The 26,050-nt window shown below is 35.0% G+C and overlaps 1 protein-coding gene across 3 annotated transcripts in view; it reads left to right on the forward strand.

Annotated features, from left to right (window-relative positions):
• Nucleotides 1-26,050, forward strand: part of LOC138707830 (serine-rich adhesin for platelets-like) — a 1,123,723-nt gene that overhangs the window by 504,023 nt on the left and 593,650 nt on the right. The window lies entirely within an intron of this gene.

Genomic DNA, 26,050 nt, shown 5'->3' on the forward strand with positions numbered 1-26,050 from the left:
TTTATATATATATATATATATATATATATATATATTTACCTCAGCCACATTTGCCCACATGGTTTCATAATATTTAAGCCATTCTTGTTCTGTTATTTTATTTACTTTGGGAGTATCTCTTTGAGTTGAATTTAAATGTTTCGGTATTATTTTTATATGCTATATATTGTGATCCACGGCAATCGTGTTCGATATTAGTTATGTAGTTATCCCAGCTCAAACGTTTTAGTTTCCTTATTTCTCTTTTCGCAACAGCGCTTTTATGTTTATATTCAATTTTGTCTTCGTCTGAGTTTGTCTGGAGATATTTTTAATAAGCTTTCTTCTTAGCTTTAATGATTTATTCAATTTCTTCATTCCATATATGCAAACCCTTCTTTCCTTTCCTTATTGCTCTCTCCTAAAGCTTCTCTAGCAGCTTTTAGTACAGTTTCTTTAAAGTCTTGCCATTCATAATTTAGATTTGTGCCTACAGCTCTTTGATCTAAACAGTTTGTTAGTCTTAAAGAATACACTCTCCTTATACTTTGTTGTCGCAATAGGAGCACTTTGAAGGATTTATTTTATGTGCATTATGTTTCGTTTTATATACCCATTTTCTTGGCATATTAATGGAAGAGATTATAATAAAATGGTCACAATTTATATCATAACCTCTGTATACACGCGTGTCAGTCAAATGAGATGACAGCTTCTTATTGGTAAGAATGTAATCAATTATTGATCTTTGACCTCTCGCTGCCCAGATGAATTTGCGAATTTCTTTGTGAAGAAAGAAGGTGTTCGTGATCTTTAATTTATTGTACCTCACAAAATTTCTAAGGACTTTCCCATTTTCATTCAGTGTATTTTCACCATTATTGCCAATCAAATTCCCTATGGCTTGCTTTACTATACGAACATTAAAATCACCCCCTATGGTTGTGAAATCAGTTTTGTTAATAGTATTTAGATGGCTTTGTAGACATTCATAAAATTCAACACTGTCATCTTGTAATAAACAAAACAATTAGCCAGTGTTGAAAGGAAGATCTCAGAGTGTTTATTTGTATCTAGTGACATTATAAGATTACTGCGAAAGAGAGAAACACCCCCTCCCACCAAATATCTTCCTTTCTCATATACACGACCGAGACATTTCTGAGACATTTTTACACACAGTGATGAACGTAACCTACTGATAAAAATATGATGTCGTACAATGCGGAAAAGTGGGAAAGCACTCCTTTCTTCGGTATGGCCTAGGATAAATTACTCTTTTCTTCGCTATGGTCCAGGGTAAATCACTTGTCTCTTCGCACTAATACGAGAAAAATCACTTTTTCTTCTCTGTGGTCTAAGAAAAATCTGTTGCAAGGCCTGTTTACCTTTCCAGATATTGGCTAGTCTGCATTCCTTTCTTCGCTAAGGTCCAGGGTAAATCTGTCTCTTATTTATCTTTCCCAGTATTGACAGCACTGCGACACGTATTCCAGGAGACCTCTGCCGAATATAGCCACAATTGTTTGTAACGAACGAAATTGTGTGAAATTTTTGAGTGGAATTGTGGAAATTAGTGCACGAAACATGATTGTGTGTATGTATGTATGTATGCATGCATGTATGCATGTATGCATGTATGCATGTATGTATGTATGTATGTATGTATGTATGTAAATTTATCTTCCACATGCTCCATTACAGAGTAGTACTACATGTTCCAGTTCTTTTGTAATACAATAATTATTGCAAGTGTACTGTTTTTGTAAGTTGGATATTATGTAATATTTGCATCTAGTTGCGTGATTCGTGTATTCTTTCCTTAAGAATATTGGTACTATAAGATTACATTATTAAGATTTGTCTATCATTTTATAATAATTTTTTTATATGTCGGTGCATTGTGAACTTAAAGCTATAAATATGCTATGTTAGATTTATTTACTATTTACATTTTTTGTGTGTGCATTGTTAACAAAAATCTAAGAATAACTTGTTTACAATTGCATCAACTATTTACCAAACCTTAGTTTGTCTAGACTACCTGAATCTGTATTTGTCGACAATAATGATCACACAAATTATAAGTTGACAAAATTATACAATATTTCCATCTAGTGGTTGCATGATTGGTCTACCCTTTCTTTAAGTATATTGATACTATAAGATTACGGTATTAAGGCTAGTTTATCATCTTACAATAAGTTCTATGTGGTGGTGCATTATGAATTTCAATCGGACAATAACATATTTACAGTTTTGTTTAATATGTACATTATGAACTTAAATGTAAGAACTTATTTACTACTTCATTTATTTATAAAACTTCAGTGTATGTGTACTTGAATCTGTTATTTAAGAAAGTTCTATCTACCTGTGAGTTAGTCATGTAATTGGTACCGGAGTTTCGTGAAGTCAATAATTGATCTAATGAAGTCTAGAAATGAGCACGAATGCTATTCTGTGATATTGCTGTTAGAAGTAGGCCAATGTCCTCCGCTAGCTATAATTTAGTTTCTTAGAATCGTCCTTTGGGCTTCAAGTATTTTGTATGTATAAATTAAGTATTCAGATGTTTCATCTCCCTCGTTGCAGGGGCATATGAGTATTCTGATAATTTGAATCTATGCAGGTATGACTTCGTTTTACCATGACCATTGATAATTGTTGTAATCACAGGTGTTATTGTTAGTCTCAATTTTGATCTTTGTTCTATTCTGGGAAGAAAGATCTGCAGGGAGACCCTTTCTCGGTATTCTCCCATTGTGTTTGCCATTTTGTTAGTCCATTCTGCCTGGGCTGCGTGGAGACTATAGATAGTGGTTTTCTATTATATACTGTGGTTAGTGCTTGATCATCTGCTGCCTCTTTGGCAAGTTTGCCTCCTAGTTCTTTGTCCTGGATACCAATATGTATAATCCGCGCCACCGTTTTTGGCGTGTGAAATAAGTAATGGGAATCTTAAGTGCGAGTGTCTTACTTTTGTAGCAGTCTATGGGCGATAAAGCTGACAATTGTGATCGACAGATTGTTGATGTGACGTGTATTTAGGAGGAGGTACCGTTCTCATCTCCAGTGGCAATAGAAACTCACTAACTGGACACTGTACTCAAGGACACACCGCAGGAACGCTAGCGTAAGGAAAGTTAAGTGCGAGTATCTTACTTTTGCCGCAGTCTGGCAGCAAGACTGACGACTGTGGTTCGCAGATTGCTGACGTGACGTGCATAGGAGGTGGTACCATTCTCAGCTACACTATCACCAGATGTTCGCTGACTGTGCATTGTACTCAAGGACACACGCCACAAACGCTGGCGTCAGCAATATGTGCCTTGACCCAACCGACATGTATAGATTAATTTTGGTGTGTGTGTGTGTGTTTGTGTTTTTTTTTTGCGCCTTACTCTCTCTTGTCGGCCATGTTCCTAGAGAATGGCCTAGTGTAGCCTACATCCTTACCCAACAGTGTGACTATTATATATAATGAAACATTAATAAAGATTTTAGTTAATAAATAACGATTTATACACACCATTACTTTATTTATAAATTACAGGGCGTTACAAAACAGTTTATTTTCACAACTAATGCGAATCGTGTCTAATTAATTAGAAGTAAATCAAGTTAGTGTCCAATTTCGAGATATGACCATAACCCGGCGTATTGAATTGGTTCTTACAGAATATTTCTGTCATGGACGGCTTTAATCTAGTGGAGAGAGTGCCTGCTTCCCATTTAGTCTGTCGCGTGTTCGAACCTGCTATCGTGCATTCTTTTTTTTTCCATATTTGTTATATTAATTTACTTTTATATTTGTTAACTATCTTTACTTCACTACTTATTTACACTGAATTGTTTCCCTGCCACTTATTTTAACTACTGAGGGATGACTTACAACGAAACAAAACTAATTTTATTACCTGAACTAATCGTCCTCTGATCATGCACCCTGCCTCCTTTCTGGGACTGATGAAGTAGGCTATCTGTGCAACAAAAATGTTTTCTAAGACTGTACACTTAGTCAAGATGAAACTGGCCGGCCTCTTGAGCAATTAAAATGTTCTAAGTCGTTTCGGGTAAGAGTGCAGTAAACCTCCGTGCGCCGCTCTAGTTAACTCCATAATACAAGGCGCTGATTTGGGCTACCTTGACAGCATGCTTCGAATCTCCGTAGAGAATCTTTTGTTCTGTCCTTTCTTTAATTTTTTTACAACTTCTTTTAGTGTAATATAGTCAAATAATTTTGCTTATGTTACTTCATGTTACTTACAGATAATTACAAAATTGGTGAAAATTTGTGGTTATAATTTCAGGAAATCAGGATATATTTTTTCATCAGAATTATGGTTTTACTTCTTGTTTACAATTACTGTGTTTAGGCCCTGATGATCACGGATTTAGATTAGTATAATAATCATATTCCCTGTAGCGCAAATTGCAAATTAATTATTGCCAATTATTTAGCCGTCAACATATTTACAACATATAGAGGGTAAAGCAGCAGGGATTAATAAAATAACTAACACAGCATTTTAATATGAAAGCCCCTAATTGTCGTCTTTTGTGTTACTTCCATCTAGCTTCAAACGTTTCTACTAACACGAAAAAAATAATAAAGCGAAAAGTATTGTAAGGATAAAAAAAATGACGAAAACCTGTTATATTTTCACTGATACATTTAAAAGACAACTAAGAAAATTTAGTAACTCCACGAAAATGTTGTGTTTTATTTAACGACGCTCGCAACTGCAGAGGTTATATCAGCGTCGCCGGATATGCCGGAATTTTGTTCCGCAGGAGTTCTTTTACATGCCAGTAAATCTACTGACATGAGCCTGTCGCATTTAAGCACACTTAAATGCCATCGACCTGGCCCGGGATCGAACCCGCAAACTTGGGCATAGAAGGCCAGCGCTATACCAACTCGCTAAACAGGTCGACTAACTCCACGAAGATTTGAACTTGCAAAGTCACGAATTCTTAGCTATCACTCTACAAACTACGCTAAGAGTTTTGCTGCGGTTATAATGGCATTGTAACGAGCAATGGTCATACTCCACTTGACAACCTGTTATACAGTATATAGTGTTTGTGGTATAACATTCACTGTTTAAACACTCTCAACGATCCGTCTGTTTTAAATCTCGTATGTGAATTATTTTCTTTGAAGATTTTAGTGATTAATAGTTGTGTTCCCCATTATAACTACTAGAAGAATATACGCAGTCTTTTGAACAAAGTCTGGCTGTCACGAGCGCTCACGGAAATATCCGATTCGAACTTAGTCTCTCAGACGCCGGCCAGTTTAATTTTGACCAAGTGTACGTCGAGTTCTGCTTCAGCAACCCTCTTTGCAATCTGATTGAGGTGTGGGGATTTGAGTTTCTGTTGTAGAACGTCGTTAGTGCAACAAGTATCTACTTGAGGCCTACCAAAACTAAGAAACTAATAGAAACAACGTAATTCTAGAATTTGCATTAATAATAGAACTTCTGGAATTGCGCTGTTTCTAGAATGAACGAAAATATTATCTTGGCTATTCTTCTAACATGTCTGTAAGCAGGAATTACGTAGTTTAAGTACAGAATGATGTAACAATCCTCAGGAAGCCGTTCAAAGCAAAAACGCATTTTATGCAAAATGTGTAGTTACGTCGTTTCTAAAATTACCGATTCGAATATACTGACCTCAACAATGAGGCAAAATCTTTGGAAGTGAACTGATAATCTACAGCCACAGAACAACTATGGACAAAGTCAGGTGTATGTGGATAAAACGAATGTATTCAGTTCCAAAAAAATATCATTACTCGGATCTCTCTCTTCCAATTGCAAACTTCTAGCTACCTTCGGGTAGTTATTTTTACAAAGAACAACATATTACATTTCGTAAATGTAATACTGTTCAGTATACGGTACGTCCTTTCCATGGTTTCCGAAAGTAAATGATCGAATATGCCGAGTTTTCAAAGAAAAACTATTAATGAGGAAATTGTGTGTAAGTTATACTTACAGTGTTATTGCTGTCACCTTTCTAAAGCAAGAATGTAAGAACATCAATTCACACTAATGACCTGTCAATCGGAGCTTACGAGTTTACTGCAGCAAATGATACACATATTTTTTGCAACACATAAGCAACTTCACAATGCAGTTATGTTTCCTTCACGAAACGAACATGTTAATTGATTCTATCAATCAATTAAAACAACTGATCGGTTAATAGGATTTTAAAATTAATCTGTTCATATTTCATTTGTAAAGTTATTACTAGACAGCGGAAAAAAGCCATTCGGATGTGAAGGTAACTACAACGCGACTAATTTGTCTCGTCAGAGGGCTATTTACGTAAGCACAGTAGGCATACTAGAGGAGCATGCAGGTAAGAACCGTTTTCGAATCTATGATTCAGAAGGTGCCTGATATTTTGTGTACTTTTCTATAAACCTTTTAAAGTGAGGATTGTCCAACGTTTTGAATGGAATATTGCAACTTATCATTTGACACAAATCCTGGCAAAAGTCATAGTTCATATTTGAGGCGGAATTTGAATTGAACCCTTATTTTCTTGTAACATAGAACAACATTTTTCATGTCTTTCTGTGTATTACATTGATGTTCTATCGATCGTTTTGTTATCATTTTTGAATGCACACATACATAACCGACATTTGTTTCACCAGTATCACTAGGCCTACTAATAATGTGGACACCATGTTCTTGTATGAAAGAATACACCCTATGTTTTTTAACATCTGTCTTCGGCATTATGATCACTTCACCGAACACAAATTAATAATATGTTTACGTATCTCCATGTTCTCTGTTCACGTACGGACTAGGACTGACTGAGAACGCAGAGTGGCAGTTGTTTTCGGTGTTCGCGTGGTGCTCTCTGCGGACGGTACCGTGTTGTAGCTACCTACTTAGGACAGACATCTTACTATAATAATACCGGACAGCTGTATATTACCAGCATTGACGTGAGTGCGAAATATCGCGGACCTGACATCTAGCGGAGCGGCGTGGAATTACGTCCACAAATATAAATATTTAATATAGCGGAATTCGGAATATTGTTTAAAACGTGAGGTACCTACTAATGTGGAATAATATACGAGACACTTAAGAAATGTTGAATAGTATTAAATTTAATGTAACATTATTATTTTGAATCAAAGCTGGATATTATGAGAAATATTGCACACTTCGTATTACTTTCCGTAATTAATTGTTGCGTATTTTTTCTTTGCTTTAGTGAGACAAAATTAATTTTGACATTAAGAATGAATTTACAATAACCCTTTATATACGCATTGCTAACAACTGTAAAGATAAAATTGATAGTAATGTGATGGTTGTAATAATTAGTAAAGGCATGTGGACAACAATAACCTTAAAAGTTTTAATACATTTTAACTTCTGTTCATTTATTAGGTATAAACAAAAAAGTTAATTTTTATTGTTCTTTCAACACAGAGACAAAGGCATTAGGCCTAATAAAGAATTTTGTTGACTCACTTTTATGATCTCTCAGAAATCTAAAGTACGATTTGGACCAATTTGTTATGCTGTAATTGTAGCAATTATAAACAGCACATATGCACCCTGACATTATAACACAGCACTAATTGATAAAACTATTAACTAGACCAGCAAGAATATACATTGCAGTTGATTACAGCTTGTTTCGCGGGTTTCACCACACCGGTCGCCTAGGTATCAGCACCAGCGTCGTTCGCGTGTAGGACTGCTAGCTGTCCGGTATTATTATAGTACGGTATTTGCTTGGGATGAGTGCACACCTCATGCCATAGTCTATGCGTACAGTACTTGTAAACCGTAAACGTGACTTTTGTTTGACTTTTTTCGCTGTCTAGTTATTACAGTACATTTGTAAAGTTATTCCTTTTCTCAGCTTCATTTGGTCAAGAACTAACGCAATACAAATCAGACATCAGTTTGGTATGTGGTGTGTAAACGAGGTCGGATTTTCAATCAATTCAACATTTCTGCTCAATAATTGAAGGCAAAATTTATTTATAAAATTCTGAAATTGTTTTGTATATGTCCTCTTTTCTGGTGGAAGAAAATGCACTTAAAAATAAAATTGGCCCAATCATTTGTATGGGCAATGTCATTTTTAAACAATGAAGTGTGATTTCGCACGTTTTTCATCAATTTCAAAATACTGAACACCTGCAATAAACTGAACCTGTCATTCAATTGATGTCGAGATGTCTTTGAACCGAATCCACTGCTCTGGTAGAGAGTGACAACGAGGATTATTGTGAGGATAGTGGAGGATAATATAATGATCCAAAATGTACAAGTCATTGTGTGTGTACCAGGGATGATACCATCAATCATGCGCTGCAAGCCGATTGCAGAATGAACTCCATTTGATAAATATGACTTACATGATTGATGGTGACAACATTACGTAGATAGTGTGAATAAACAAGATTGCCGTCACATTATTTCGCACTTAATTGAATTGAATAGTTTTATTCAAAATGATGAAAATATTTTCATACATTACAAAATAACAATAATGATCAAAGCTCGGAAGTTGGGGACTTGTGTCTTTGAACGTGGCTAAGCGACCGGACTTCAATGTCAACAAACTCCCGCTTCCAGCACGGAGGTACTGTCAGGTCTGCTATAAAAGTGGTTCCTGGCTGGAACAACATAATGATAATATTATGATAGGTTGAAACATCTAATTTTATAGCATATATATAAATAAACATGCAAAATACATCAAATTTACAGTTCTGCTCTGTACATTTCATTACAGTGTATGACTACATGCATTCGAAGATTTTCGAACCCATAAATTCTTCGTCTGTTAGTTAAACATGATTTGAAACGAAGGAAACTTATTTCCACGTCACATGAAGTGACGGGAGCAAACTTTAATTTTTTTATTTTATTTATTTTAACTAGCTACCTAGTGAGTACAAATTGCATTTATAAAATAAAAATGTTTCTAGCCACTACCGTAAGAGTCAGACTCGTGTACGGTGTGGTCTTAGTGAATAATATAACATAAAATTTACAAGGACAGTTTACTAAATACAGTAATTAACTTAATTCAAACCAATAAGTACAACACAAGAGCAAGAATAAAGAAGAAAGGGAAAACGAGAGAAAAATACACATTTAATATAAATTGACAATCCGACAGAAGCCAGTGATATTCAATAAAAACATGAATATAGTCGATAGAAATAAAAGATAAAAAAAGTACATTTGTTACTATTATATATCATGGATAATTTTACAAAATTCTTTTTTAAAAGTTTCAATTTTAAAAAATTTCAAATTTGGAAAATGGTTTGAAATTTTATTATAAAGTCTTGGGCCTAAATAAAATACTGAATATTTCACTGTCACTGTTTCCTGTTCGATTTTCAGCAGATCTCGTATCTGAGAAAGATAAGTATATCCTAAATTTTTCTCGCAAATAGTTTTCAATTAGTGTATCACTACTAGGGAAGGTCCCTCTACGACTTGATCCATGGCTATGGACAAATTCTCCATCAATTTAAAGGACTGCAATGTCTTTCAATGATTGCCCGTTTCCAGCTCTAGTTTATGTGTGGTACAACTTACAAGATATAAACTCTGCATTAGAAGAAAATAATGTATCTCCTCAGAATTCCTCCACGAAATTCTGTACCTAAAATTTAAGAAATGCATTTTCAAACTTCCATAACACCCATTCGAATAACACGTATTTTCTAATTCCTCAAACAGACCGTTTACCTGTAATTCTCTTAATGTCATTGGCTTCGACGTGACACAGTTTATTCGTTCGTCTTCTTGCCATTCGATGTGACCACTTTCTTAGTACAAACGACTGTCCCTGAGCACTTGCAGCGTGAGCTTTGTGTACGTTATGCCTGTAACCTTACTCAAGCACACGACACACAAGTCCCCAAGATCCGAGCTTTGATAATGATTTAAGCTCAGTTTTTGGTCACACTTAACATGAGTTAAGTAAGCAGCGACTGGAAAGGAACGGACAATGTTTCTACTGTAGGTAGGCTACTTTCGTCTATCTTGTTTATGACAAATGGAGACGGTTGGTTGACACAATAAATCATATACAATAAATTACAAGCAATGCTGTCAGTAAATATTTTATATACCAAATAATTCTACATAAATATAGTCCATGTAACAAGAAAGCTTAAAAAAATGCATGACAAATCAAAAACTTTAAATTTAATTTAATTTAATAGGAAACTACAGAATTGTAAATCACATAAAAAGGAAATTATACAGGGTGAATCAGGAGGAAAGGTACATGGTGTGAGGGGTAGTAATATTGGTGATTCTGAACAAAAACGTTTATATGAACATATGCCTTGTTCATAACAGTATCTGACGTACGGCTATTTGAAAATCAAGGGCGTCAGTCTCATGTCATTCATCAGATGTCACATGCGGACGCAACCAAAACGACATTAGGTTGTAATATTGTATTTCAATGCGCAATAGGAGTTGGATCGGTCGCGGTGAAGTCGTTTCTTGGCCACCGAGGTCACCCGACCTTACTCCATTGTGTGTGAGGTTTGCTTAAGATCGAAGTCTACAGGCGCAGAGTGGAAACAAGGGGGGAATTTCTCGCTCGCATTTTACATGCTTGTGCTCTAGTGAAGGAATGTCCGAATCAGCTCAAATGAGTAACACAGCAACTGTCCACAAGAGCTGCAAAGTACATTGAAGTTGAAGGTGAATTTTTTAACATGTTCTGTAAAGTACACAAACAGAACTTAAGGTAACAATGTTTTAATTTACTATCACCTACATTTTTCCCGTTCCTCATTGTTTCGATTAGTTTTCACCGAAACTGTTAAGAACAGGACTATGTTCATATAAACTTTTTGTTCAGATTCACCAATATTATAACCCCTCAAACCATGTATATTTCCTTCTGACTCACCCTGTATATTACACTCAGTGATATTGCTGAAAAATATTGCAATGAACATTTTTCCTTCTCTTCATTAGACAATGCTCGTATCTAGAAAAACTTCACTCAACCTCGAAGAAGTACCTAAGTGGAACAGAACTGATAGCATGGAGAAAGCATTGGTTTCCCTTCTGGATCCACGGGCATTGAATGACGTCTCCGTGATCCGTCCACAACCATGTGGTGGATTGCAACAAACTTGTGCTCATGAAGAAAATGTTTGAAGTATTTCCGACGAGAATAATTATAACACTAAACTTAACCAACAAATTCGGATACAATACTTTTATATGTAAGAAAAATGATTTGGGAAAACTTAAATGCACTATTTCTCATTTAAATTCAATTGATTAAAATGAATTGATGATACTAAATATTTGAACAAAACATATTATTCTTGTTGTAGTTTTAGCAGATTAGATAAACTTTGGTAATGAATAAAAATACTTAACTACTTTCTTTCAAAATATATTGCTATAAGCAAACAGATCAAATACATTATTGTTTTATTGGTATTTAGACCTGTATATAGGATTGTATTTAAAAATTGATTCATCCATAACTTTTTAAAAATATAAAAGTACATAACTTCTAGTATAGTCGGCATAGGTGGGGCAGTTGGTATAGCGCTGGCCTTCTGTGTCCGAGGTTGCGGGTTCGATCCCGGCCCAAGTCGATGGCATTTAAGTGTGCTTAAATACGACAGGCTCATGTCAGTAGATTTGCTGGCATGTAAAAGAACTCCTGCGGGACAAAATTCCGGTACGACGACGACGCTGATATAACCTCGGCAGTTGCGAGCGTCGTTAAATGATACATAACATTTTCTTCTTCTAATTTTAGTGAAATTGACTATATTGATCTCATAATAGGACCAAAAACAAATTAAATTTCTCATGACAATGTAAAGGAAAATCGTTTCGGTAAATTACTCTGAGGTTTTGACTGATATGTGCAGTGAGGGACAGAAATGTTGAACGGCTCGAGTATTTTCTTAGTCAACGAATGCCACATTGCACATGCTCTGGGCCAAAAGCGTAGTACATACCATAAAGAGATATTCGTCTCTCTTTCCTGTTTAAATGTTACGTATCTATGCTGAAGAGACATTTAAACATGGAGAATGTTACTATTTAACATACGTATACAAATGTAAAATGCTGTAGTGTTTTTAGAAAGAAAGAAAAACAAACCTTTAATACTCAAAGAACCGCAAGCATTCTAACCTGTCATGAAGACCTCGAATATTTAAAAGTAAGGGCAGTGGTCGAGTGGTTAAAGCATAGAGTCCGGGATCGATGGTTCGAATTCTTCCACGATTAGTTATATTTTATTATTTTAAACAAGTAAAAATATAATATACTCTTTTCGTATGGCTTCATATTAATTTGAGTTCCTAAATGTTATGGTCTGTTAATATTATTCACAGCATTAATCTCTCCACTATACTTCGCTCTAATTCTATACATCAACTAATTCATTCCAAAGACATTATAATATAATCATTCACATTATACTGTAAGCATGTGAAATTCGGAAATTTTAATTAATGCTTCAAAGAAATATTCGTTTAATGAATTAAAATATGTAATGTCACATTATTTTTCTGATGGCCTGAAATTAAACAAACAATTATATTTTGTTACTTTCATACACGACGACAGTTAGTAGTCAGTACCTAGGTAGTAAAACTCTCACACCTCTTCTAAAATATTTGAAGATATTACACAATTAAATCCAATTTTTTTATTCAAGAAAAGTGTCACAAGTCAAAGTAGGGTAAGAACTACCCCTCTGAAGGAGTGACTGATAGCATGCAATTGGAAGAAACCATGTTATATTGATCCTTGTGCAAAGTATTTTTCAGAATCAATAATTAATAATTGAAAGTAAAAATTATAATCGATTTTTTAACAGAGAAATATAAGAAATCTTTTTGCTCTCCTAAAACATTGAGATATTTTAGTTCTGCCAGTTTTCCAGAGTTCCATCGAATAGTTTATTGATTATTCTGTCCCCCCCCCCACAAGTTCACAATTTTTTACTTATTGAGTTTCGAAAATAACCAAATCAACTGCAGGACCACAGACGACGATACTTTGTATTAGGTGGAACAAATACATACAAAGATAATGTTTTCTTTAATAAATTGTTACGGACATAATATAAATTCATGAGCCAAAGCAGACAATTAAATAAGAACAGAAAAGAGACTCTGGAAATGACATTTGTGCAGAATTCCTCAAACCCCTTGGGTTAGTCGGCTTGACCATTCGTTTATTATTGTTTAACCAAATATGGCACTCAGATTCCTGAACAGTGAAAAAAAAAATGCAGTGCGGTCGAAAAGTCCCTCCGCAGCTCTATTAGTTCTAGTAAGTCCAGAATACAACCCAGTAGAAAGTTGGCACTCTCCGATTCATACCGGTTTGACAACCTCACACCCCCAGTCAATCATATGATTAGTGGCCAGTGCTGCAACTTGAATTCTCTACCAAATACACTTGAATTCTGTGTATAGTTTATTCCTGGCTACACAAGCAAGCACTGCGGAGAGACTTCTGGATCGCACTGTTTATTATCATATCTCTCTTAAAATCAAAGAAGCCAACAAACAGCCTTTCGAGTTACCTCTCCATAGTACTAACAAGGTGTACTCTAAAAAATAATGGAAACAATGATTTACACTAGACTGAACTGGTATCGTGAGAGTAAAAACATTATTTCAAATGACCAGACAGGCCTCCGTAAACATCGATCAACAACTCAACAAGTATTAAGACTTCGTCAGAACGTTAAAAATGCTCTGGATGAAAAGAAAACCACCCTTTCTATGTTTATAGATTTTAAGAGTGCCTATTATCCTGTATGGAGAACAAAATTGCTAAAAAAATTGAGACCATATGACGTAAATGGCAGAATGCTATCTTGGATAAGGAATTTTCTGACTCAAAGATTGTGCGCTACCAGAATAAATGATGTTACAACAAAATACAAACAATAGAAACTGGCATTACCTCAAGGAGCAGTTCTTAGTCCTACAATATTTAATATAATGACTAACGACTTGCCCTGTTTCCTTACTGAAGTAGCTGAACTAAAACAGCCTTGTTTGCAGACGATCTGGTCATATACTGTAGATATCCTTACCCAGAAAGCATCATAGTAAATTAATTGAAACTGTGAACAAAGAGCACTGCAAGTTCTTGAAAGATGCTCAAACGAAAACAGAATGATAGTTAACACTGAAGGAAAAAAAAACATTATGCCATATCTTTTCTCTGGCACATAAAGTTGAAAAACTTGACCTGCAATATAAAAGTGAAAACTTGAAGGAAAGTTCAGCCTCTAAATATATAGGCATGTATTTAGACAGAAAACTCACTTAAAAAAAGTTGAGATAACAGCTGAAAATGTCCACACCTGTGGAATAACGGTCAGCGCGTCTGGCCGCGAAACCAGGTGGCCCGGGTCCGATTCCCGGTCGGGGCAAGTAACCTGGTTGAGGTTTTTTCCGGGGTTTTCCCTCAACCCAATATGAGTAAATGCTAGGTAACTTTCGGTGCTGGACTCCGGACTCATTTCACCGGCATTATCACCTTCATCTCATTCAGACGCTAAATAACCAAAGATGTTGATACAGCGTCGTAAATTAACCTACTAAAATAAAAAAATAAAAAACAGCTGAAAATGTCAGAATCATAGCCTATGTCCTGTCTTGAAAAGACTTACAGGGTAAAACACGGGGATGTTCATTAATAACTCTGAAGAATACACACAATACCTTCATCAAACCAATATTTCTGTACAGAAGTGAGAACTTAATATTTGCCGATATAAGCGAACTAAATAGAGCATGTAACCAGGTCATGAGAATAATATTACCGGCGCTGTGAAAAGTAGGCCTATTACAGCCTTGGATTTCACAGCTGTGGAGTAACGGTTAGCGCATCTGGCAGCGAAACCAGGTGGCACGGGTTCGATTCCCGTTCGGGGCAAGTTGACAAGTTGAGGTTCTCCTCGGGGTTTCCCTCAACCCAATATAAGCAAATGCTGGGTAACTTTCGGTACTGGACTTCGGACTCATTTCACTGGCATTGTCATCTCATTCAGACGCTAGGTAACTTAAGATGTTGATAAAGCGTCGTAAAATAACCTACTAAAAATAGTCTTGGAAATCGTGACTGGTAACAACCCACCTCTGCATATCGAGATAAACAAGTTGACTCTGATACAGTATGATTGCCCTCACAGAAGCTTTGGAGAAACTATGAGAAAGGAGAGAAATCTAAAAACAAAGAAAGGATTTATTCAGTACATAGACGAAATGAGGCTCAATTATATTCCAGACATAGAAGCGGAAGAGTTACTATACCCGACTAACCCACTAGAAAAGGTAGAGGTCCACACCTGTGGAGTAACGATCTGGGAGCGAAACCAGGTGGCCCGGGTTCGATTCCCGGTCGGGGCAAGTTATCTGGTTGAGGTTTTTTTCCGGGGTTTCCCCTCAACCCATTATGAGCAAATGCTGGGTAACTTTCGGTGCTGGACCCCGGACTCATTTCACCACCATTATCACTTTCAACTCATTCAGACACCAAATTAAGGTTTCACAACCATAGTGGGCCAAGCGCCATTTATTAAAAAACGGAGAAAGCAAGGGTTAAAGTTAAGTGAATACCATTGTTTAATGAAGATTGACATATCACTTAGTTTTAATATGTATACTTTATATTACTGGCTATATGTTTCCATTGAATTATGGTAATAACTTCATTTTAACCCTTGTTTTGTACTGTTTTGGTAAATGGCGCTTGGCCCACTATGGTTCTGAACCATTCAAATAACCTAAGATGTTGATAAAGCGTCGTAAAATAACCTAAAAAAGTACAGTGTACATTTTCCTTAATCTAGCTGGACAAAATTAATAACTTCTCTTCTAAGTAACAGATTTCCATGAAACTTTATACAGAACTTAAATGTAACGTATTTGATATGATTACTAACTCAGGTTACGTGTTTGTGAGGGGAACTACTCTTTCATAGGGGGTGAATTTAGAAGAAATTAATGACTTCTTTTCTTTCTAACATATTTTCATGAAACTTTACACAGAACTCAAAGCTAACGTATTTGATACGATTATAAGAAAGAATTGCGCACAAACGTGCAATTTAGTTTGGTATTAGTTACTTCTCTTTACTATATTCCACCAATGACTTCGTTCTATTCACACATTTACTCAAATGATATTTTGGACACACTTCGTTGCACAGTTTGATACGATTACGAACTCTGATTACGTTTCTGTGGGGGAACTACCCTTTCGTAGGGGGTGAATTTAGAAGAAATTAATGACTTCTTTTCTTTCTAACATATTTTCATGAAAATTTATACAGAACTTAAAGGTAATGTATTTGATATCATTACGAACTCGGATTACGTTTCTGTGAGAGGAACTACCCTTTCGTAGGGGGTGAATTTAGAAAAAAAAACATTTTTTTCTATCTAACATAATTTAATTAAACTTTATGAACAACTTAAATGTACTATATTTGAATTGTGGACAAACTCTGATTATGTTTAAATAAGAAAAAACTACCTCATTACAGGGGTAAATTAATAATTATGAATATAATGAAATATATTTAAGTTTAATATAAACATGTCCCTTATCCTTGAACATTTACTTTCAATAAACAATTAGGAATTCATGGCATGTTCATTAATGTTTGAAAGTTTAAGGTAATCGAATGTAAGATGGAGTAAAACCAATTATTCTTTGCTCATTTATGAAGTAATTTGATTAAATATGTACAATATTGCGAAATTTATAGCAGCTTTTTACAGTCTAAAGGTAAGATATTGCTGATTCTGGTTGCTCTTTGTGGAGATGCTTCTGACAATAAAATTCTTATACAATGTCTGCTGCATATCGCTTTCCCGCTGCTCTTAAAATTGATTCTGCAGTAAAAGAAATTTCCTCCGGACTAAGGTCTCCTATTAAATTTTGAACTTTACTTTTTTTGCTCTTACTGCTGCTTTCACTGAATAGTTTTCTTGGACGACCCCTACTCGGCTCAGTGTTGCATCCGCAGGCATAAAAGCAAAAAAAAATGGCAAATTTGTTCGGGGAAATTGAAGTCATTATTTAGCCAGTCAGCATTATATTTTAAAAATCTTTTCTTACTTCTATGGTACTTTAATCAGCGAGACAGAATTTTCGATGAAAAATGGCTGATGGCGTTCTTAATTTTATTTTCAATGTCACTGGGAATGTCTTTCAATCCTAATGGAGCTATAATATTATTTGTGCGAGATCGTGCGTATTTGCTTGCTTTCCTCATACAACCAATACGCGGTAAGTGTGAAATACCACATTCAGTATTCCCAACGTAACACACATAACAATTTCCCTATTCTTACCGCTTAAGCGTCATATTCATTTTACTGCTTTAGGCTTTTAACATATTATTTTTAAAGACGTTCAATATAGTAATAATTATAAATTGGAAACTTACCACTGCAATTTCACCTAAATTGCAATGTTAATTATTGTTTTTAAATATTTGCAAAAATTAAGTAAACTCTACAACACCACAAAAGTTACTGCATTTGTAATGAAAGTAACATTAAGGAAGCCGTGAAAAAATCAACAAGATTCCAGACTCAACATAGACTGGGGAAAAAAAAAAGACAGACTTATATCACGGCCTGCTGCAGTATAGTAAACACAAAAATCATTTTATAGGAACAATGTCGAAGATAGATATATTTGTTTTCCAAAGTTGCCGTCATTGAACAGAAACCAAGATGGAGATTTCATTGCAACTAATTAGAAATTCCTCTTTCAGGTATGTAATAAACGATCTTCGCACAAAATAATATACGATACACGAGCGGTATGTTTGTTTTCATGTTCTCGGAAATTAAAAAGCTCAACTACGTTTCGCTTTTTCAGTCTTTTCCTCGAACATGAAAACGTCAACATACCGCTCTTGTAACGCATATTCTATTAAAATCTCGTTAGTCCTTGATTCAGCACTACTCCGATACCAAACTTCAAAAAGTTGCCGGCGGCGTATAGCCCGCCACGCCACTGAAAATAATTAATACCGGTTAGGTTCGCAGCTATACGCAACCAACCAAACAAAATTTCACACATGAAACGATGTCGGAATATAAATATGCAATTATTTTGGCAGCAACTAGCGGCTAGTGTTTTGTAACGCATGTTAAAGCCAGAGTTTATGGAAAAAATTATATAAATGTTCTTCGTATGAAATAAAGACAGTATTGGATGTTCTAATTTAGTAATTTAGCTAAATTACACATTATATTGAAGCACATACCTAAATTTACAAATTCTATGTCGTAGAAGACAAGAAAACACTATTTACTAGCATTTAATATGACTTTCAACAAAGCGCTTTCTATTGCGACTGAGGAGTGTGGATTTAACCCTCTGCAGATAGCAATGTTTACGCTACTGTAAATCAAATAAATATCCGGGAGAAAGATCGCGCATTGTCTTCACAAAATGCCTTGAACAGTTAGGAACATAAATTCATAAAAATATACAGTGAAATCAATAAGTCGAAAAATGAATTTTGTCCAGCTAGATTAGGAAAATTGCACACTGTGTGACGTATTAAAATCTATTGCATTACATACAATAAATACTTCCTATCCAGACAGTGAATGACTCCACATATTCACTAATGGCTCATTAATGGAAAGTAGTCGATACGCAGGCACTGGTGTCAACAGTAAAGTTTTTAAGTTCTACAGCTCCGCTGGTAAATTCAAAACCAATTTCGATGATGAATTAGAAGCCATATACATTGCGCTCTCTCAACTGTGCATTACAACGGAATCACTTCAGAAAGTCGTCATATTCTGTGACTCCACCTCCGCAATACAAGTGATAACAAATTTCAAATCCCATTGACTTCCAAAGTGCTGGAAATACGATATAAACTTCCATAAGTCAACAAAATGAGGAAAGAAGTTACATTGCAATGGATTCCCTCCCATATTGGAATAGAAGGTAATGAAGCTGACTATTTGGCGAAAAGGCAACAACAATATTAAACACCTCAAAAGAACATTTATCCTTCCATTCTTCAAAATTCGAAATATAATCCAGTTTTATATCTAAATGCCGTGCAGATTTGAAGGAATTAAATAAATAGAAACAATGGGTGGAGGTACTCATGAATAAAAATAGCATACAAGAGTTACCACGAAGTAAGACTGTTGCAGCATTCCATGACTGTCTCGAAGAACAACTACACCGGAGAAAATAATAGCCTCACTAAATTCATGCTGTTTAATGAAGATGTCATAATGAGCTGGGACCGTCCTAGAACGTGTAGTGCACTTGAGACCTACTGGACAAGATCGGATGGACAACTTTCTTTGGAAGCCAGAAGACTAATGGCCTTGTTCCAAATGTTTAGAGCAGCCGTGGCGAAAATGTGATCGTGCGCCGAGCCACTGTGTAACTTGCAACGTGCATAGCACCTATGAAGGGAGGTGGACACTCGAAGGGGAAGTGAAGCAACTGTCTGACTTATTAAGGGATTTTCATTTTCCTTAGGTCAAGCACTTTAATATAATTTTATGCAGTATAAGGTTACAAACTGTTTAGTACGTGTAACGAAGAAAGAAATAAATAAGAAAACATAGGACACATTATCACAACCTAAAATTAATTGTCTTCAGAATGTCTCTGCGACAGAGTTTCAAAATCAGAAATTGTCACTTATTGCCAGTCGTATTTGATCACGAATGTATTTGTCTGTCAGTCGTGATCTAAGTTACTATATTCATTGTTGAAAATAATTTTTCACAAACGTAAATTTTAGCGAACATGGCTTCAACAGAGCAAGCGAAAGAACGAAGCTTCGGATACTACTACTACTACTACTACTACTACTACTACTACTACTACTACTACTACTACTACTACTACTACTACTACTACTACTGCTACTACTGCTGCTGCTGCTGCTGCTGCTGCTACTAATAACAACAACAACACTTAACCTTTTAATGTTTCATGTGTAACGTGTAGTATAATGCCGTTTTATGTAATACAACCGATTTCCTCGTAATACTTGTGAACAAATCATACATTTAATATTCTCATCATATTCACAGAAAAAAGTGCGTCCTCCCATCCTACTTGAAATGTTCTTTGTTATAGAGATACATGGTTTCGAGAGACATTGCGACGATACACCACTCACAGGTCAGAGACAAATACAAATGGAACGGAGTTTGACTCCAGTGGGTGAGAGGGTGGGGGTTGGGGAGGTAGGAAGCAAGAGAAATGCATAGCTATCATTGCGAGCTGCAATGTGCTCGCGAGTCACATTTTCGCCACGGCTGGTCTAGAGTATTGGATTAATTAAATAAATATTTACATACATAAATAAAATATATTATTTGTAAGTAACTCCCTGAAGAAGAATAATAATACAACATGAAATCATGTAAGTTATTTAGGAAATGGAAACATGTTTAGTTTTGGTAGGTGTTCAAATACTTTCTTTACCCACTGTATCTGACATGTATAAAAACGAAAGAGATTTGAATTATTTTAGATTTATTTCGAAAAATTTGTCAATATATAAATATTTTGAAAAGATGTCAGGATTTAGACTACTGAGCATCAATTCTTGAATTGGTGATATCATTCACAATACAGTAATATTTCAAATTGTTATAATGTGAAATAATTTTTATTAATAATTGAAGTACGCACCCGGACAACGCTGTATAGCACATTTTTTTTTTTTAAGATTTTGAGTTTTTAATGGAACATCGATGTATAGCACACCCTACACATGGAAAACACACTGGAATGTCGAATATCCGTCCCCAAGTGGCAGTAATAGTCAGACATTTGAACCACTTCAGTGGAACAATGATGTATAGCAAGCAAGATGGCGGGCGCGGGCAGTATGCATGTTTCACCAAGCGATCTAAAACATCTCAAAATGTCGAGAAAACATGTCTGAGTGGAATGATATGAAATGGAAGAAGCTACGGGACTCTGGAAATCCATAGAAAAGCGGTAAAAGCAAAGAGGTGCCTGGAAATACCCTTCTAAATTAGAGGACTGGAACAACGCTGTATAGTGTTATTCTTACTGCAGTAACATTTTCGGTCGCCTGATTGAGTAGTTTGTGTACCATTGTTCCAACCACCCAACACAACACAAACACGCTGCATTCCGAACAATGGTACACAAACTACTCAACATACCAATGAACCAACATGACTACAGAGAAGAGCTAAACACAATCCAATACATAGCACTAGAAAACTGACACAACCCCAACATAATAAGAAAAACAAAACATAATCACAAAAAACATAAGAATACAACACAAACACAAGAACACAAAAAATACATCACACTAACATACGAAAACAAAAACACACACAAAATAGCAACCTCATTCAACAAATTAAATTACAACATCGCATACAGAACAAATAATACTCTACAAAAACATCTCAACACACAAACAACACAAACAAATACAACCACACAGGCGTATACAGACTCAACAATTTCTACATAGGACAGACAGGCAGATCATTTCAAACACGTTACAAAGAACACATCACAGCCATAACAAAATTACAAAAAACTTCCACATAAGCAGAACACATCACAAATGCTAACCACACCTACAGAGACATCAACACAGACATGGAAATTCTACACATCCAACCAAAAACCAGAGTCTAAACACACTAGAACAATACTAAATATACAGACACACAAAACACATCCATACGAAATTCTCAACACACAACTCAATTTCAGAACACACATTCTTTGACTCCACATTACACTACACAAACATCCCCCCCAGGAAACACAAACATAAGGCGCCAAGACCAGCAACAACCAGTTCTGAAGATGGCCGATAGCAGGCTGAAACATGTTAACAAAGTAATATAAACTTTAACAAAAGAAAGGCAAGTTATACGTTTTCCAAAGTGATATAATATTAAAAGTTGTGTAATCAAGATGTAAAAAGTTATTACGGTATTTACATGGTACAGAACCTTGAAGTGTTAAATGCATTATGTTATTTTGTGCCTTTTCTTTGTTTTTAATGTTTATAAGATCACAAATCCATGTCTTATTAGTAACTGTTCATCAATAGAAAACATACAGCATTGTTCCACTGAGTAACATACATCGTTGTTCCACTGTTATTCTTTATAAAACTACTCCAATTTGAAAACATTCAGTAGTAGGCAGCTGATTAAGAGGTCATATGTATCGTGATGTTGTAATGTGCGTGTTTCCTTGATATACGGATTAAATTATTGTTTATTTTTACGATAATATTGTTTTATGTCTCTACTGTAAAAAATTGAAAAATGTTCTATACAGCGTTGTTCAGGGGCGTACTTCAAATATTGTCAATTATGCCTCCAAAGAAATATTTCACACTTTGTCGAAAGATAAATTTCCTAAATAAATTATCCTACCAAGTTGGGCTATGTATAGCCTAGTAATAACTTTATATGACTGTAGTAACGTATTCCCTTACACCCGTTACTAAAGGTTTCTCTACGCTCACTCAAACCACAGCGCTCGCAAACCACGGTTCGTAACCATGCCCGTGTCCTTGACATGCCTGCCTTAAGACATCTTTAACAGGGTGAAGTGATCTTCCCATTAGATCAGTCATGTCAATTGATGCCCATAGGAGCAAGCGCGCGCTTTGGAGCTCAGGAGAACCAGAGCGCTTTACAGCGGAAAGGAAAGAGACAGACGAAAGATGTAGTATATGCCGCTTGGTCGAGCTATATACAGGGATGGCCAGCACTGATTCAGTAGATAAAGGGAAGAGAAATTATTAAAACTGTATCCATGTTAATTTTTAGATTTGTGTGAGAAGTATAAGTGCATAAGAATGTAAGTTTTAATTTTAGTGCTCATTTTCACAACTTTTATTTTTTTATTCAAAAGAAATATTTTCTCAACTTTTTTTATAGAAAAGTGAAATTTTCAGATATAGGCCCATTAATTTAATAGCCTTACAGAATGTTTTCGTAAATCTAATATACCGTATATACGTAATTACTCAAGATAGTGTATTGAAATTTTTAAAAATATTCGCATGGAAATTGTTTGTAAGGAAATTAATTAACAAAGCAACTACTGTTACATCATAAGTAAAAGATACGTGCCCATGTGTTGTAAAAAAGTCACCTCTATAGCTTCAGCACATTTCGAGAAAATAATTTAATATTCTGATGATAGGAAATTGCTCACCAATATCACCTTAAAAGCACAATGCGATAAGAGTTTTGTTATGGAATATTAGTTACACTTAAAACAATATACAGCACCTAGGTAACTTTGCTTTGTACTGTAATATTGTTTTCATTAGTTTATTGATTATTTTTATAAGGCTAAAGGTACCATCAGTATCAATTCCAGCGTACCATGTCATACTCAATCTCTTTTTTTGGGATATCATTTTCTTTATGAATGATGTGTTTCATCCATTTAGTACAATATAGTTTTACTACTATGGAATTTATGTGAATATTCCGTCTTAGGTCTTTATTATGTTATTAACGTTTAAAACACAACTGCAATATTAAGAAATTGGTGTTAGTACTTTTTTTTACAGACAGTATATGCTAGATACTATGAAATAGAAAGAAGCCATATAAAAATAACGACATAAAATTTCACGTTCCGTCTGAAGTTTGTGCACCACTGTTTTCTTAATCCAACAGGCTGCTTATACACAACCCTTCCTCTTTCCATACTTAGCGCTTGATGCCCGCGCACGACGTCAAGGTCAGAAAAATGCGCTTGCTTTTACATCACTCCATTAGATGAAGGTCATCCGTATATCCAACGATCTGTATAGATTTAAATTCCAAAGTTCTTTGGTATTATTGCAATCTTCCTTATTACGTACTCTTGCATCAAATTGAGCAGTAGTGGGGCCAGCCCATCTCCGTGTTTCAATTCTTGATTAACATGAAAGGTTAGTCGTAATTTCCCTTGTATGTTTACAGCACAGATCGTTGCTACCATCAGTCGAATTCTTTCTGCAGGAATTTTAAACTCTTGTAGTATTTCAGCAATCCAGTTTCTCTTGATTGAGTCACAGGCTTGTTGAAAGTCCACAAATATATTATATAAATTCAAACTTCCGCCCGAAAATTTTTACATTATCTGCTTTACCGTAAAAAATTATTAATACATAGCTATTTAATGCAGTCATATGTCTTTAACATTGAAGTAGTCGCGTTGGGGTTATGTTGACCCCAGTGTTATATGGTACTAATGTCACAAAATAGTTCGCAAATACTTAAATGTTAAATTTGGGATAAGTGGAACAATATTTATTACAGTTACTTCGGTGAAATTAGCCTCATTTAAATAGGATGTCAAATGGTACATAAACGAATAAGGGTGTGAAACCACAGCCGGTGAAATGAGTCTGGGGTCCAGCACCGGACGTTTCCCAGCATTTGCTCATATAGGGTTGAGGGAAAACCCCGGAAAAACATGAAACAGGTAACTTGCCCCGACCGGGAATCGAACCCGGGCCGCCTGGTTTCGCGGCCAGACGCGCTAACCGTTACTCCACAGGTGTGGACGCGTTCCTTCGTAGTAAGTTGACGACTTTGAAGTAACTCCTTTCAGAAGCACTCCCAAACCAACGTAGATCAATGCAGGATGTTAAAGCACTGGCGTGATGTATTATTTTAAACCTACACAAAGACTTGCCATGCACAATATACAGGATGAACTCGTAAGTAATGTCATTAATTCCAGTGAGTTTTTCTTTGAGATATTCCAAACAAAACAATCTAAAAAAATTTTGCCCGTTTTTTTATTCTTTTCGAGATAAAAATAGTTTTATATGAAACATTATTTCCATTGACTTAATTTTCTATATGCTCCCTCAATTTAATAGAGCAGTGTATTATGATAATAAATTGAAAGAATTTTAGTCTTGTTTTTTAAATATGCAGAAATTTTATCCAAACAAATATAACTTTTGTTCTGCAAAGAAATTTTACAATGTAACATTTGTTCGGATCAAATTTCCGCACATTTAAGGGGTTAGATACAGCTTACAGCAGTAAAATTTTGGAAATATTCAACATTTATTCCTCCATTACTGTATCTTGTACAATAATGAAAATTAATATGTGTAAAACACTTTCCTTCTGCTATATGAAAAAAATATATTTTTATGATTTAAAAAAATTATTTACATTTTTTTTTTCAAAATTCATTTCACTGTGCAGTGATGAAGCGTTTCCTACATAACTCAAAAACTCTTCAACATTCTGCGATAAAAATGTTTGTGTATATTTATGCATGTCATATATACAATATGATGCAAGATACTTCTCTACCTTTGAGAGATTGTCTGATAAAAATTAAATTCCATTTTAAAAAATGGTTAAATAGCAGTATTTTCTTCTAACACAAAATAAAAAATATATTATTTATTGAGGAATAATTCAAAGAGCATGATATTGTAAACATGAGTTTCAGCAATAAAATAAAAGACAGAGAAGATGAAAACGTTAACAAGTTTATGAGTGTTGAGAGAAACGCTTCATCACTGCACATTAAACTGCCAGCATTTTGAATTTTTAAAAATATAAATAATTTTTTTTTTCAAATAGTAAATATATTTCTTTCTAATAGTAGGACGACAGTGTTTTACACTTACCAATTTTCATTATTGTGCAAGGTACAGTAATGGAGGTATAATTTTGAATATTTCCAAGAATTTTATTGCTGTAAGCTGTACCTAACCCCTTAAAGGAGAAAACTAAAATTCTTTCAATGATTTATTACGATAATACACTACTTTCTTAAATGTACTGAGGATATTGGGAATTAAATTAATGGCTTTCGCAAAACACGCTATGAAATATTTCATATAAACGTTTATTTGTCGTAAAGAAAGCAAAAACGAGCAAAGTTGTATTAAAGTTTGTTTGAAATGTCTCAAAGTATAACCCCTTGAAATTAATGGCGTTACTTACTGTTCACTCTGTATATAA

The sequence above is a fragment of the Periplaneta americana genome, chromosome 10 (genome assembly GCF_040183065.1).
Source record: "Periplaneta americana isolate PAMFEO1 chromosome 10, P.americana_PAMFEO1_priV1, whole genome shotgun sequence".
Taxonomy (NCBI): Eukaryota; Metazoa; Arthropoda; class Insecta; order Blattodea; family Blattidae; genus Periplaneta; species Periplaneta americana.